This window comes from Podarcis muralis, chromosome W, assembly GCF_964188315.1.
Source record: "Podarcis muralis chromosome W, rPodMur119.hap1.1, whole genome shotgun sequence".
In the NCBI taxonomy this organism is placed as follows: domain Eukaryota; kingdom Metazoa; phylum Chordata; class Lepidosauria; order Squamata; family Lacertidae; genus Podarcis; species Podarcis muralis.
In genome coordinates this window covers 12,966,096-12,980,179 of record NC_135674.1, presented here as the reverse complement: position 1 = coordinate 12,980,179, position 14,084 = coordinate 12,966,096, and positions in this window count along the sequence as shown.

Here is a 14,084-nt window from a genome sequence, read left to right as displayed (position 1 = left end):
TTCACAATCTTTAAGTGAATAAGACAGTGCATTCAGTTCAGCTTCACAAGTACTTAAGCTAACTGTTGTTTGCTTCTTGCATGACCAATCAAATAGACCCTGATTGTACATGTAGCAAACTCCAGACGTACTTTTCCTGTCTGTAGTGTCACTTCCAAAACTTGCATCTGCAAATATCTCAAGACCACCAGACTTCTGATTGTTAAATCTCAGTCTGTAATGCATAGTGCCTTTCAAATAATGCACTATACGTTTCAGAGCTTTCCAATCCTTAACACTAGGATTGTTGACTTGTCTGCTTAGCAAATTACAGCTAACAGCAATGTCAGGTCTTGAACATCTGGCAATGAAGTTTAGCTTGCCTAGCACACTTCTGTACAGTGTAGTGTCAGAAAATGCTTCTTCAGTGTCTTCTACCTGATAACCTGTTGTCATCGGTATGTCTACAGGGTTAGCATCCATCAGGTTTAGTTTGCTTAACACATCAGCAATTTTCTGTGACTGGTGTACTAGAATGTTACCATCTTGATCTCTCTCTATTTCCAGAGATAGGTAGTTGTTTACCTCACCAAGATCTTTCATGTCAAAGTGCTCTTTCAGTTGAGCTAGGGCGTTATTGTACATTGTGACATCTTTCCAAAAGAACAAAATATCATCAACATAAAACAAGCAATACAGCTTCTTTTGCCCCTCCTCTTTGACAAATACACATGGATCAGCTTTCCCTTGCTTAAAACCTAGAGAAAACAATACTTCAGTGAGTTTTGTGTGCCAGCACCGTGCACTTTGTTTGAGACCATAAAGGGACTTCTTCAGAGCACAAACAAATCCCTGTTTTACCTGTACGCCATCAGGTGGAAGCATATACAGTGATTCACCTAGAGATCCGTACAAAAACGCTGTATTCACATCGTGGTGACTAATGTGTAGATTTTCCTCTGCAGCTAGCTTGAGCATAAGCCTAATGCTCTCATACCTCACCGTGGGTGAGTAGGTCTCGTGATAGTCTTCACCTGGTACCTGTGAAAAACCTCTGGCTACCAATCTGGCTTTGTGTCTGACTATCTTGCCATTTTGATCAGTCTTCGCTTTGAAGACCCATTTGCTTCCAAGCAGCTTCATTCCTGGAACTACTGGAACTAGCTCCCATGTTTTGTTCCTTTCTAAGGAATCAAGCTCAGCCTTCATAGCATTTAACCATGGCTCAGCTTCCTTTGAATCCAAACCCTGGATTTCTTGGAAACTTGAAGGTTCAAATACCTTCTTGGAGCTTTTAACAGCTGCTACTGCTGTCTTGGCAAATTCATCAGCAAATCTCTTTGGAGGTCTGCCTTTTGTGGCTCTTTGTGACCTGCGAATTAGCCTTAAGTCCTCAACACTCTCCTCTTCCTTCTTAGGAGAAAAGTGACCTATTGTGAACAATGGTTCTTCCAATTCTTCTCGATCAGAGCTTTCAGAGGGTCGCATAGAGGCTTTCGCACTCTTGAAATCCTCTGAATCATCCGATTCAGTTTCAGACTCAGATTCAGAACCTTCATCAGTGGGTGTGGGTTGTTGCGGCTGCTTTTGCTGTTGCCTATCCTCAGTCTCATCATTGTCATCAGGATAACATTGGAAAATTCCCACATTCTCCCCCCACTTGGCATTGTACTCAACACTTCTTGTGAGCTTAATTGTCTTAGAGTCAGTCATCATTATTCTGTAAGAACCTTTCTGATAACCTAGAAAGATACCATGCAAACCACGCTTGTCTAACTTGGAGCTTTGTGGAGTGTGAACCCACATATCAGAACCAAAAATTCTCATGTGTTTGATGTAAGGTTTCTTTCCAAACATCTTCTCATAGGGGGTACAACCAATCGCTGAAGATAACCTGCGATTATAACTGTAAACAAAACACGAGAGAGATTCAGCCCAATAACTCTCTGGAAGATTTGCATCATGCAGCAAGGTTTTCATACCCTGAAGCAATGTTTGATTTGCCCTCTCGCAAAGTCCATTCTGCCATGGCGAGCGAGGACTAGACAAATCGTGTTGAATTCCTTTCTCAGTCAGAAAAGCTTCAAACTGCTGAGAAGTGAATTCCCCCCCGCGATCAGTGAAAAAAGTTTTTATCTTCTTACCATGCACATTTTGCAACAAAGCACAGAATTCCTTGAACCTAGGAAAAGCCTCTGATTTCTGCTTGAGATTGTACACATAAATATACCTGGAAAATGCATCAATGAGAACCATGAAGTACCTATTTCCACCCAAAGAGGGTGATAGTGGACCAACCAAATCAGCATGAACAACCTGGTATGGTTCTGTAGCTTGCCTACTAGACACCTTACCTTTCGCAGCCATTTTCACCTTGTTTGCTGCGCATGCTTTGCACTTCATGTGGTACCTGCAGGGTTTAATAGTCATACCTTCAACCAAGGCAGGCATTTTAGATACTGCCTCAAAATGCAAATGACCAAATTTCCGGTGAAAATCGTGAATACATCCTGCATGCAAACTTTTGTTAGAACCTGCAATGCAACAAGTTTCATCTTGCACAACATCATCATAATACAAAACAAACAAACGATCAACATATTCAGCATGCAATACATAATTGTTTTTCTTTGTGATGGTGCACTTCTTGTTCTTGAAGGAAACGTCAATGTTCCGTTCATTCAGCTGCGCAACACTGAGTAGATTGTGTGCAGCATCTGGTACGTAAAGCACATCTTGTATCAATAAGTCCAAACTGTGAAGAACAACAGTTCCGTAGCCTTGACTGGGGTTCGTGTGGTCATCTGCCTGGTGAATCGCACCTTCCTGTGGTGTAAAAGACACGAACAGTCGCTTATCGTTGCACATGTGGTGGGTTGCTGCTGAATCAACAACGAAGAAAGATCTAGACGTCTTCTGGACCTTTGCAACCTTTGGAGTGAAGCGTGAGACCATCGCCTTGTGCTGCGTAGTCCTGGACACCGGACCTTTGCCTCTGCTTTGGTCTTTTCCACGCGATGAGCTTTCACTGCGCTGCTCTGTCTTGGCCCTGGGATATCTGCATTCCCTCTTCATATGGCCTAGACGTCCACACGAGTAGCATTTCACTGCCTTCAAAGCTTTGGCGCCCTCTGGTGGTTCCACTGCACTCTGGGATGACGTCTGTGAAGACTCCCCCTTACCCATGCAGCTAGCACCCCGGCGGTCTGCTTCATTCAGAATCACGGCAGTAACATAGGCTACTGTGAGCTGAGCAGTTGGCTGAACAGCAATCTGAGTGGCAACGGACTCCCAACTTGAACCCAAAGAGTGTAGTATCATGAAGGAATACACAGCCTCTGGAAAGGTGAGTCCCCTCTGTTGCAGCTCATGTCTCAGATTCTGCATCTCCATCAGATGTGTACGCACATCTCCACCTTCAGCAAGAGCCATGCCATGCAGCTTGGCATAGTAGAACATAGAGGAACCAGCTTCCGTCCTCAAGTGAGCTTCTCTCAAAGTGTCCCAAATTTCTCTGGCTGTGGTCTTATCACGCAACAGACAGAGCTCTTCTGGGGATACTATCAACGTAAGAGTCCCCTTCGCTTTGGAATCTTTAGCTTTCCATTCATCTGTAATTGGAGCTGGGGGGTTGTCTGTAATAACTTTAAACAGACCCTCTTTCTGCAGAATAGCCTCTGCATACTGCACCCAGTTCGCGTAATTCTTCTTATTGAGCTTTGGAATTCCAAAAGCATCAGCTAGGCTTGCATTTGCCATCTCCGCTGCTTTAAATCAAGCTGCGTCACTGTACAGCAGCTGCATCCAAAAGCACTTGTAAAAAGCACTTTCGCTTTCCCAGCCTCCAAGCCTGTGCCTTAAAGCCTTTGCCTGTTCCTCGGCAAAACGGCCTTAAAAGTTCACAGTCCAGCCATAAAGCCTTCAACTAGAAGCTGGCAGGCGGCCCGAAGCACCAGCACATACCTCTCATCAATCAACCTGACGCGCAGAGCAGATAACGCCGATCCGTCTCTCTGTTCCTCTGCCGGCATTTCGACTCGGTCTCTGGAGTCCATCCTTCAGCTTGACTGCGTTTTCCTGGGCCCGGAACCAAAAATGTTGTATTTGCAGAGTCCTGAACACAGCGGAATGATGAGCAGTACGTGCCACATGCTTAATTTTGCTTTATTTACACTTCAATGCTGAGAGATTACAAACATGCATCTTGCCTCTGCGAGAGCAGAGAAGCAACCTCCTTCTCCTCTGAGCACCGAGAGAAGAGAGACAAACAGGAAACCAGTGTACGTCACATCCAGTCTCCCGTTCCCGTGGGAAACCCAACAGTACTCTGACTGTGGAATGCAAAACATTGTCCCGTGACAAGCACTTCGCTGCACAGTGAAGAGAGCAGAAACCAACAACGCCTCCCCAGCCCGCCGATTGGCGGGCCGGGTCATAGACACGCCCGGGGATTCCCTCGCTCTCGTGGGGGCTAAGAGCCAGCCCCCGCGAGTGTGGGAGGGGGTGGGCCCGCAACCCCACCTCCTCTCCAGCCCGGAAGTGGCTTTCTTTGGACTTGCTGTGGACTGACCACGCAAGTGCCTTTCTGCTGCTCCGGATAGCAGAAATAAAAAACTCTTTCTCTGAACCAACCCTCGGTGTCATTTGACTTCCTTCCTCCCGTCCGGGAGCAACGCAGAGCCCACCAATCGGTAAAGTCTAATAAGGCTACATTTCTTGGTGCGTTGGCCGGGAAATGCGTTCCCCGAGGACGAGGGACGAAGGACTGAGGCGTCACTGCAAAGCGAACAGCTCGGTTCGGCGTTGGTGGCTCCAAGCGCGCACCCTACCATTTCTAGGGGGAGCCCCCACCCCGTCCCTGAGTGGAGACGCTGCAGAGACGGGAGAAAGAGACAACGGCCGCATGGGACGGGTACCCAGGGGAAAGGTAAGCTCCACAGTTTGTTTTGTGGGAGCCAGGGGTCTGATCAGCCCCACCCAGTAGGAGCAGTAGAGTGCCGCTGGGTCCGGTAGGAGCAGTAGAGTGCCACCAGTTTGGTAAAAGGATTTTGGTAAAAGGGAATTTTGGGGATGGGGGAGGTCCATGTGGTTTGTATGTATGTGTATTTGTGTGTGTATGGGGACACTCCAGCGAATGTTTTGAGTGGATGAGATGTTAGGCCCTGCTCCCTGTGTGAGTGCCTGAGGGCCCTGCTCTTGCCACTCACCATGTGGCATGGGGTGGGGCCTGAAGCCTCAAAAGGACTGCTCTGCTGCCCAGGAGGACTCCCCTGTGTGAGTGCCGGAGGGCCCTGCTCTTGCCACTTACCATCTGGCCTGGGGCGGGGCCTGAAGCCTCAAAAGGACTGCTCTGCTGCCCAGGAGGAATCCCCTGTGTGAGTGCCTGAGGGCCCTGTTCTTGCCACTTACCATCTGGCCTGGGGCGGGGCCTGAAGCCTCAAAAGGACTGCTCTGCTGCCCAGGAGGACTCTCCTGTGTGAGTGCCTGAGGGCCCTGCTCTTGCAACTTACCATCTGGCCTGGGGCGGGGCCTGAAGCCTCAAAAGGACTGCTCTGCTGCCCAGGAGGACTCCCCTGTGTGAGTGCCTGAGGGCCCTGCTCTTGTTACTCACCACCTGGCCCAGGGCGGGGCCTGACAGGCCTCACAAGGACTGCTCCTGCCACTTACTATCTGGCCCAGGGTGGGGCCTCACAAAGACGGTTGTTGCCACTGATGCTGCTACTGCCCAGGAGGACCCGGAGGGGTGCAAAGTTCTTTTTAACGTGTTTTAAAATTTTCCTTTCCCTTTAGATTTTTTATATATAGGGGTGGGATGGATGTTTGGGTGGGCTTGGGAATTTGTTTGATTTTGATGGATTTGTAATTTTTGCAGTTTTTATTTATATTGTTTTATTGTTTTCTGGGTTGTTTTTGTTTTTTGTTTTTATTGTTTTAAGGTTTTATTGTTTTAGGCTGCGAAAAAATAACATTAATTGCCATCAATGGAGGCTAATATGAGGCTTGGGATTGCTACTGTGGAGGGGCGAGGGAGGTATGGCGGTGGGGGCAGATGTCATAGGCGAAGGGGATCGAGATATGGATATGCTTGTACCCCTTCCAATCTGCGCCTCATCCCGAGGGATGAGGGTAGGGTAAGCAAGGATTACTCACCTCCGTCACTGGTGCTGTGCAATGCCAGGTCTATAGGCAACAAAACCGCCACCCTACGAGATTTCTTTACCTCACAGGGGGTCGACCTGGCTTCTGTGACGGAGACCTGGGTGCGTGAAGTGAAAACTGTTACCTTACGAGAGATGGCGCCCCCGGGTTTCTCCGTCCTCCACCAGTCACGGACTGTGGGCCGGGGGGGAGGGGTGGCATTATTAATCCGGGAAGATTCTTCTTTCAGGGCTCTACCATCGCCATCGATCCCCGGCATTGAATGTGTTGGCCTAGTGTGGGGCTCTGAGGTGAGCTTGGCTGTCTGGCTGGTGTACCAGCCACCTAGCGCACCAGCAGCCACCCTGTCAGGCCTGCTGGAGGCGGTGGCCGGCTGGGCCTTGGAGTTCCCTAACCTATTGGTATTGGGAGACTTCAACATCCATGCTGATGCCACTCCCTCCTCACAGGCTCTGGACCTGGTGTCTTCCATGGTGACACTAGGGCTCTCCCAGTTTGTTTCGGGCCCCACACATCAAGCAGGCCACACGCTGGATTTGATCTTTGGCATAGGTATATATGTGATCATGTCTCCTTTGATGAAGGTGCCATGGTCTGATCACTACACTCTGAAAGCCAGGATTGACTTTCCACCCCCACCTTGATTAGGTGGCGAGCCGATTTGGGCTCGCCCGCAGAGGCTGATGGACCCTAATAGATTCTGTCAAGGCTTGCGGGACCTTGCTCCCCCTGGCGACACATTGACTGAGCTTGTTGAGGGCTGGAATATCCAGCTCCTGGCAGCCATCGATGAGATCGCACCTAAGCGCCCTCTGCGACCCCGCAGAAACCGGGCTCCCTGGTTTACCGAGGAGCTTCGGAAAATGAAGCGGGACCTCAGACGGCTAGAGCGAGTATGGTGGGGTGCCCGTGACGGAGCCTCAAGAACATCTTATAGGGCTTTTATGAAAACCTATGAGATGGCAGTGAAGGCCGCTAAGAAGTCTTACTTCTCGGCCTCCATTGCATCCGCTAGCTCTCGCCCGGCGCAATTATTTAGTATAATTAGGTCTTTAACATCCCTTGAAGGACAGCCAAATTTAAATAACAATTTGACACATAGCTGTGAGGCATTTGCGAGCTTTTTTGCGGAAAAGGTCCTGTTGCTCCGCCATGACCTCCCTGCCAATTTGGATACAATAACGGAACTGGAGGCCCCTCGACTGTCCTCGGGTCCAGTATTGGACCACTTTGATCGGATATCCCCAGCTGATGTGGACAGACTTCTCCGAGCTGGAAAGCCCACCATCTGTCCTCTCGACCCGTGCCTGTCTTGGCTGATTAGAGCATGTCCAGACGAGGTGCGTGCCCCCCTGGGGGATATCATCAATTTGTCCCTTGGCACCGGGATATTCCCAGGGGAACTGAAGGAGGCAGTGGTGCGCCCGCTCTTAAAGAAAACATCATTAGATCCCTTAGATCTATCCAATTACTGTCCGGTTTCGAATCTTCCATTCCTGGGTAAGGTGATTGAGAGAGCGGTTGCTGAACAGCTTGGCAGGTTTCTCGATGAAACATCGGCTCTGGATCCATTCCAGTCTGGTTTCCACGCTGGTCATGGGACCGAGACGGCTCTGGTCACCCTAACAGATGATCTCCGCAGGCAGCTGGATCGAGGCGGGTCGGGGCTGCTGATTCTTCTAGACCTGTCAGCAGTCTTTGACATGGTCGATCACGAACTCCTGGACCACCGCCTTGCCGACGTGGGGATCCTGGGCACAGTCCTTCAGTGGCTGCGCTCGTTTCTCTCTGGTCAGGGACAGAGGGTGGCACTTGGGGGGGAATTGTCATTGTGCCACTCCTTGGCGTGTGGAGTGCCTCAGGGTGCGATACTCTCCCCGATGCTTTTTAACATCTTTATGCGCCCCCTTGCCCAGCTTGTCCGGAGTTTTGGGTTGGGTTGCCATCAGTATGCCGATGACACCCAACTCTATCTGTTGATGGATGGCCATCCTGACTCGGTGCCAGACACACTGACCAGATGTCTAGAAGCTGTGGCTGGATGGTTACGTGGGAGCCGGTTGAAGTTAAATCTTTCGAAGACAGAGGTCCTCTGGCTGGGACGGGACGATATGGGATTGAGGGGGCAACTCCCATCTCTTGCGGGGGCACAATTAGTGCCAGCACCGTCTGTTAAGAGTTTGGGTGTAATCTTCGATACCTCCCTCTCTATGGAGGCGCAGATTACAGCTATAACAAAGGCGGCATTTTTTCATCTCCGCCAAGCTAAGCAGTTGGCTCCTTATCTCTCTCGCCCTGACCTAGCCACTGTGATCCATGCGATGGTCACCTCCAGACTGGATTATTGTAACTCGCTCTACGTGGGGCTGCCCTTGAGACTGACCCAGAAACTCCAGCAGGTGCAGAATGCCGCGGCGAGACTCCTTATGGGGTCTTCGCTGCGAGATCACATTCATCCGGTACTATACCAGCTGCACTGGCTCCCGGTGGAGTACAGGATCAGGTTTAAGGTGCTGGTTTTAACCTTTAAAGCCCTATACGGCTTAGGACCCTCGTACCTACGGGACCGCCTCTCCTGGTATGTCCCACAGAGGAACTTACGGTCTGCAAATAAAAACATCTTGAAGGTCCCAGGCCTCAGAGAGGTTAGGCTGGCCTCAACTAGAGCCAGGGCTTTCTCGGCTGTGGCTCCAATCTGGTGGAACACTCTGTCACAAGAGACTAGGGCCCTGCGGGACCTGACATCTTTCCGCAGGGCCTGCAAGACAGAGCTGTTCCACCAGGCCTTTGGAAAGGGCGCAGCCTGACACCCTCCTCTGGCAATCTGCACAGAATTTTGCTTAACGGTTGCCATCAATTTGATTTTAATTAATTTTTAGAATGAGATGTTTTTATAATGTTGGATTATTTGATTGTTGTTAGCCGCCCTGAGCCCGGCTTCAGCTGGGGAGGGCGGGAGATAAATAAAATTTATTATTATTATATTATTACTATCTCATTGTTAAACAATGATTCTAAATTATTTGCAAACATTTTAGCTAATAGATTGAAAAAATATATTAAATGAGTATATACACCAGGATCAAGCAGGTTTCCTTCCAGATAAACAAATGAAGGATAATATAAGAAACATCTTGAATGTAATAGAGTACCTGGAGGTTAAAAATGAAAAGAAAGCAGTAATGATGTTTATAGATGCCAAAAAAGCTTTTGACAATGTCTCTTGGAAATTTATGACAAAGTTATTTGAAGAAATAAAATGTGGATCTAAATTTTTAAAAGGAATACAAGCAATTTATTCAGAACAAAAAGCAAAATTAATTGTAAATCAGGTGATAACGGATGAGTGCAAGATACAAAAAGGAACCAGACAAGGTTGTCCATTATCACCGCTGTTGTTCATTCTGGTGCTGGAAGTACTTGCCAGAAATATAAGAGCAGATAAAGAGATTACTGGGATAAAAACTGGGAAACGTGAGTTTAAATTGAAAGTATATGCTGATGATTTGGTGATTACAGTGGAAGATCCAAAAAATATTCTCCCTAGAGTTATAGATAATAAACACCTATAAGGAACAAGTTACTGGTTCCTGCTTTGTCCATCCTGCCTGCAACCAATTGCTTTCGTGAACTCTGTGTATACTCTGCTAAGGTCTGGCTAAGGTCCTGCAACAAGTCAGAAAGTTGCGAAACACCAATAAGATACAGTGGTGCCTCGCAAGACGAAATTAATTCGTTCCGCAAGTTTTTTCTTCTTGCGAGTTTTTCGTCTTGCGATGCACGGTTTCCCATAGGAATGCATTGAAAATCAATTAATGCGTTCCTAGGGAAACCGACTTCAGACCAGGTCCGGGGACAGTCTGTCCCCCGACCTCTTCTGAAGGCTGGGGGGGGGGGGGACAAGGGCTTTTCTTCCCACCCCCAGCATTTTAAAAAACCCCGGGACAGCGGAGGGCTTCTCCGCTGTCCCGGGCGATCTTAAAATGCTGGCGGGCGGCATTTTAAAATCGCCCCGGGACAGCGGAGGACTTCTCCGCTGTCCGGGGCGATTTAAAAGCCCCTGGGAAGGCAGGCAGGGGGGACAAAGACATTTGCCCCCCACCCTCCTTCAGAAGAGGTCCAGGACCTCTTCTGAAGGCTGGCGGGGGCGAAAGTCTTTGCTCCCCCCCCCGCCTGCCTTCAAAAGCTGTCCGGCCAAGGCTTCGCGGACCTCTGCGCAAGCAGCGGCAGCGCTGCCGCTGCTTGCGGAGAGTTGCCGGCATGCCGAAGTCTGCGCGCGCTGAGATCAGCGCGCCCAGGCTTCGCGGACCTCTCCGCAAGCAGCGGCAGCGCTGCCGCTGCTTGCGGAGAGTTGCCGGCATGCCGAAGCCTGCGCGCGCTGAGATCAGCGCACCCAGGCTTCGCGGACCTCTCCTGCCTTCAAAAGCCGTCCGGGATAGCGGGAAGCACTTCCCTGCTATCCCGGACTGCTTTTAAAATGCTGGCGGTGGGGAGCAAAGCCTTTCGGCCCCCGCCAGCCTTCCTGGACCTCTTCTGAAGGCCGGAGGGGGGGGGAAGGCTTTGCTCCCCACCGCTAGCATTTAAAAGAGGTCCCCGGAGATTACCCTATGGGCTTTCGTCTTGCGAAGCAAGCCCATAGGGAAATTCGTTTTGCGAAGCGCCTCCAAAACGGAAAACTCTTTCGTCTAGCGGGTTTTCCGTCTTGCGAGGCGTTCGTCTTGCGGGGTACCACTGTATAAAGGTTTAATAGAACAAAAGACACCTTGGTGGCTCTCACCACTTGAAGTTTTGCTGCTCAAGCCACTTGGTAAAAAAGGAAAATGCCTTGCATACAGTGATTTACTAAAGGACCAAGAAGGAAAATGGAAGCTAAAAGAGTAGGAAATAAAAGATCATTTTCAGAGTTGGTTACATTACAGGCAATTACACGAGATATACAAAGAAGTCAACAAGAAAGGATTTAGTTATACTACTAGATTTCAAAAGGAAGTGATAGAAGGGAAAGTGAAGTTGCTGAAGGGTGCATATAGCATTCTGCTAGAATGGGAAACAAAAGATGAGGAGGTGAAATCGGTCATGATCAAATGGGCACAAGATATAGGACATAATATACAATTTGAGGATTGGGAAAAATTGTGGAGAACAGACTTGAAATTTACAGATTGTTCTCTTTTGAAATAAAATTATATGAAAATGATGTATAGATGGTATATAACACCAGTACAGATTGCAAGAATGTACAAAACCGGGTCTAACGTATGTTGGAAGTGTAAAGAAAAAGAAGGGACTTTTTACCATATGTGGTGGGAACGCAGAGAAATAAAAAAAAATTGGGAAATGATATATAATGAGTTGAAGAAAATGTTTAAATTAACATTTGTAAAAAAACCAGAAGCATTTTTGTTAGGAATTGTAGGAAAAGACCTGCCAAGGAAAATAAAGAATTTATTTACCGGTATATATACTACAACAACGGCAAGAGTCTTGATTGCACAAAGATGGAAGAATGAGGAAACCCCGACAAAAGAACAGTGGCAAGAGAAATTGATGAACTATGCAGAACTGGCGAAATTGACATGCAAACTACAAGACAATGACAACTGTGACTTCAAAGAAGAATGGGAACCTTTTACAAATTATCTAAAAAAAACCCCCAAAATGAATTGGAATCCCTGGCAGGTTTTGAATAAACATACACAAATTTATTGAGGGATAACATAGAAGATAGATAATATAAGGGTGTATACAGTTTTATGGGACGCGGGTGGCGCTGTGGGTAAAAGCCTCAGCGCCTAGGGCTTGCCGATCAAAAGGTCGGCGGTTCGAATCCCCGTGGCGGGGTGCGCTCCCATTGCTCGGTCCCAGCGCCTGCCAACCTAGCAGTTCGAAAGCACCCCCAGGTGCAAGTAGATAAATAGGGACCGCTTACTAGCGGGAAGGTAAACGGCGTTTCCGCGTGCTGTGCTGGCTCGCCAGATGCAGCTTTGTCACGCTGGCCACGTGACCCGGAAGTGTCTCCGGACAGCGCTGGCCCCCGGCCTCTAGAGTGAGATGGGTGCACAACCCTAGAGTCTGTCAAGACTGGCCCGTACGGGCAGGGGTACCTTTACCTTTTTATACAGTTTTATAATATGCAGAAGTTAACATTGGATAAGAAATCAGAGAGGAGCTGAGGGAAGTGGTAGGGGGGAGGGAGGGAGGGAGGGAGGGAGGGAGGGTTTGTTGGGGAGGTGGGGGGGAAATGAGGGGGAACAAGGAAGATGATTTGTTTGGATAATTTGCTATGTTGAAATTGTTAATAATTTTTTTTCAAAAAAAGAAAAAAAACACAAAGATCATTGTGCCCTAGATCAGGCATGGCCAAACTTGGCCCTCCAGATGTTTTGGGACTACAGTTCCCATCACTCCTGGCCACTGGTCCTGTTAGTTAGGGATGATGGGAGTTGTAGTCCCAAAACGTCCAGAGGGCTGAGTTTGCCTATGCCTGGTGCACATCATCACCTCATTTTATGTTTAATACACATGCGCAATAAGGACTGGCCCTTTGTGCCGATTCACGTTTGATGCTCACCCATTTCTGTCGACTAAGCTTGGATTCCCGCCGTGTGCTGTTACATTGTGTTAGTGTGCATGTCGGGAACCTGTGTTACGTGTCGCCATTTGCACCATGTAGCAACTTATGTTCTAGATTTGAGCTGCATCTTTGTGATTCACAATTAAGGTTACCTTTTTTTCCCCCCCAATGAATCCGAGGACACTTTAATTAAATAAGTAAATAAGTAAATAAATACTACACGTTCTGGACGTTGATGCTGCAGTGATGGAGGTGGCAAAGGGGTGGCTGCCGCCTTGACCTCAACCGCCATGTTTCCGCTTCCTCCGAGGCTTCCATCTCCTTTCTCCATGAGCCTAGGCAGCCCCTGAGTTGTTGGTTCTTCAGTGGTGGTGGGGAAGTGGTGCACGGTGGGTCAGGCATGGAAGGTGGAGAAGGAGGGCCGAGAGTGACAGCAGCCGTGAGGCTCGGGCAGCATGATGTCTCCCTTCCCATCGGAGCAGCCGCAATCCTGTCCCTACTTGCGTGCAAGCAGGAGGGGGTGGGGATCCCTCAGCTGGGAAGGGAGGCTTCCCGTTGCCTAACTGAGAGATCCCTGCCCCCTCCTGCTTGCATGCAAACTCTGATAGGCAGTGTGAAGCCTCCCTTCACAGCTTAGTTGCTGGGGTCAGGGAATGTGGAGGTAGCCCAGAAGCTTCATCTTAGAGCCCTGGCACCACCATCATATGGGGACTTCCGAGCAGCTCCTGAAGCCAGCCAGAGCCAACTGCTCCAGGCTGCTGAGACTGCTGCAGCTGCGTTTCCTGGGGACATTAGATGACATCCGGGGACATTTCAGGGATGGAATTTGTCCGGGGACTTATTCGCAAATCCAGGAATTGTCCCCAGGAAACGAGGACGTCTGGTAACCCTAAATTAGCTGTACAGTGGTACCTCCAGTTGCGAAAGGGTTCCATTCTGGAGGTCTGGCCGCATTCCAAGGAAGTCGCAAACAGAAGACCGCTTCTGTGCATGCGCAAGGCACAGTTTAGCACTTCTGCACATTTGTGTGCGGCGAAACCCGTACAAATACTTCCGGGTTTGTTGTGTTACGTATCCAGAGGGATACATAAGTGGAGGTACGACTGTATTCCTGCCGCAATGGCGGGGGGCGACTTGCAAAATCCTCAGTTTCATAAAGCAACAGGTTACCATAACTTCCCTATTAGAAGCGCACTGAAGGATTTCCAGAGGTACACATTAACACATTTATTTTGGCCCTTTGGGCCACCCCCCCCCTTCGAGCTTAAAGGTGTGAGATTAACTCATCACAACCCTCTGTTTGGGGCAGTTGGTGGTATTGCCAAAGTAATTGCTTTGGGGCAATGTTGGAAAGCGTATCAGAAACCAGGCG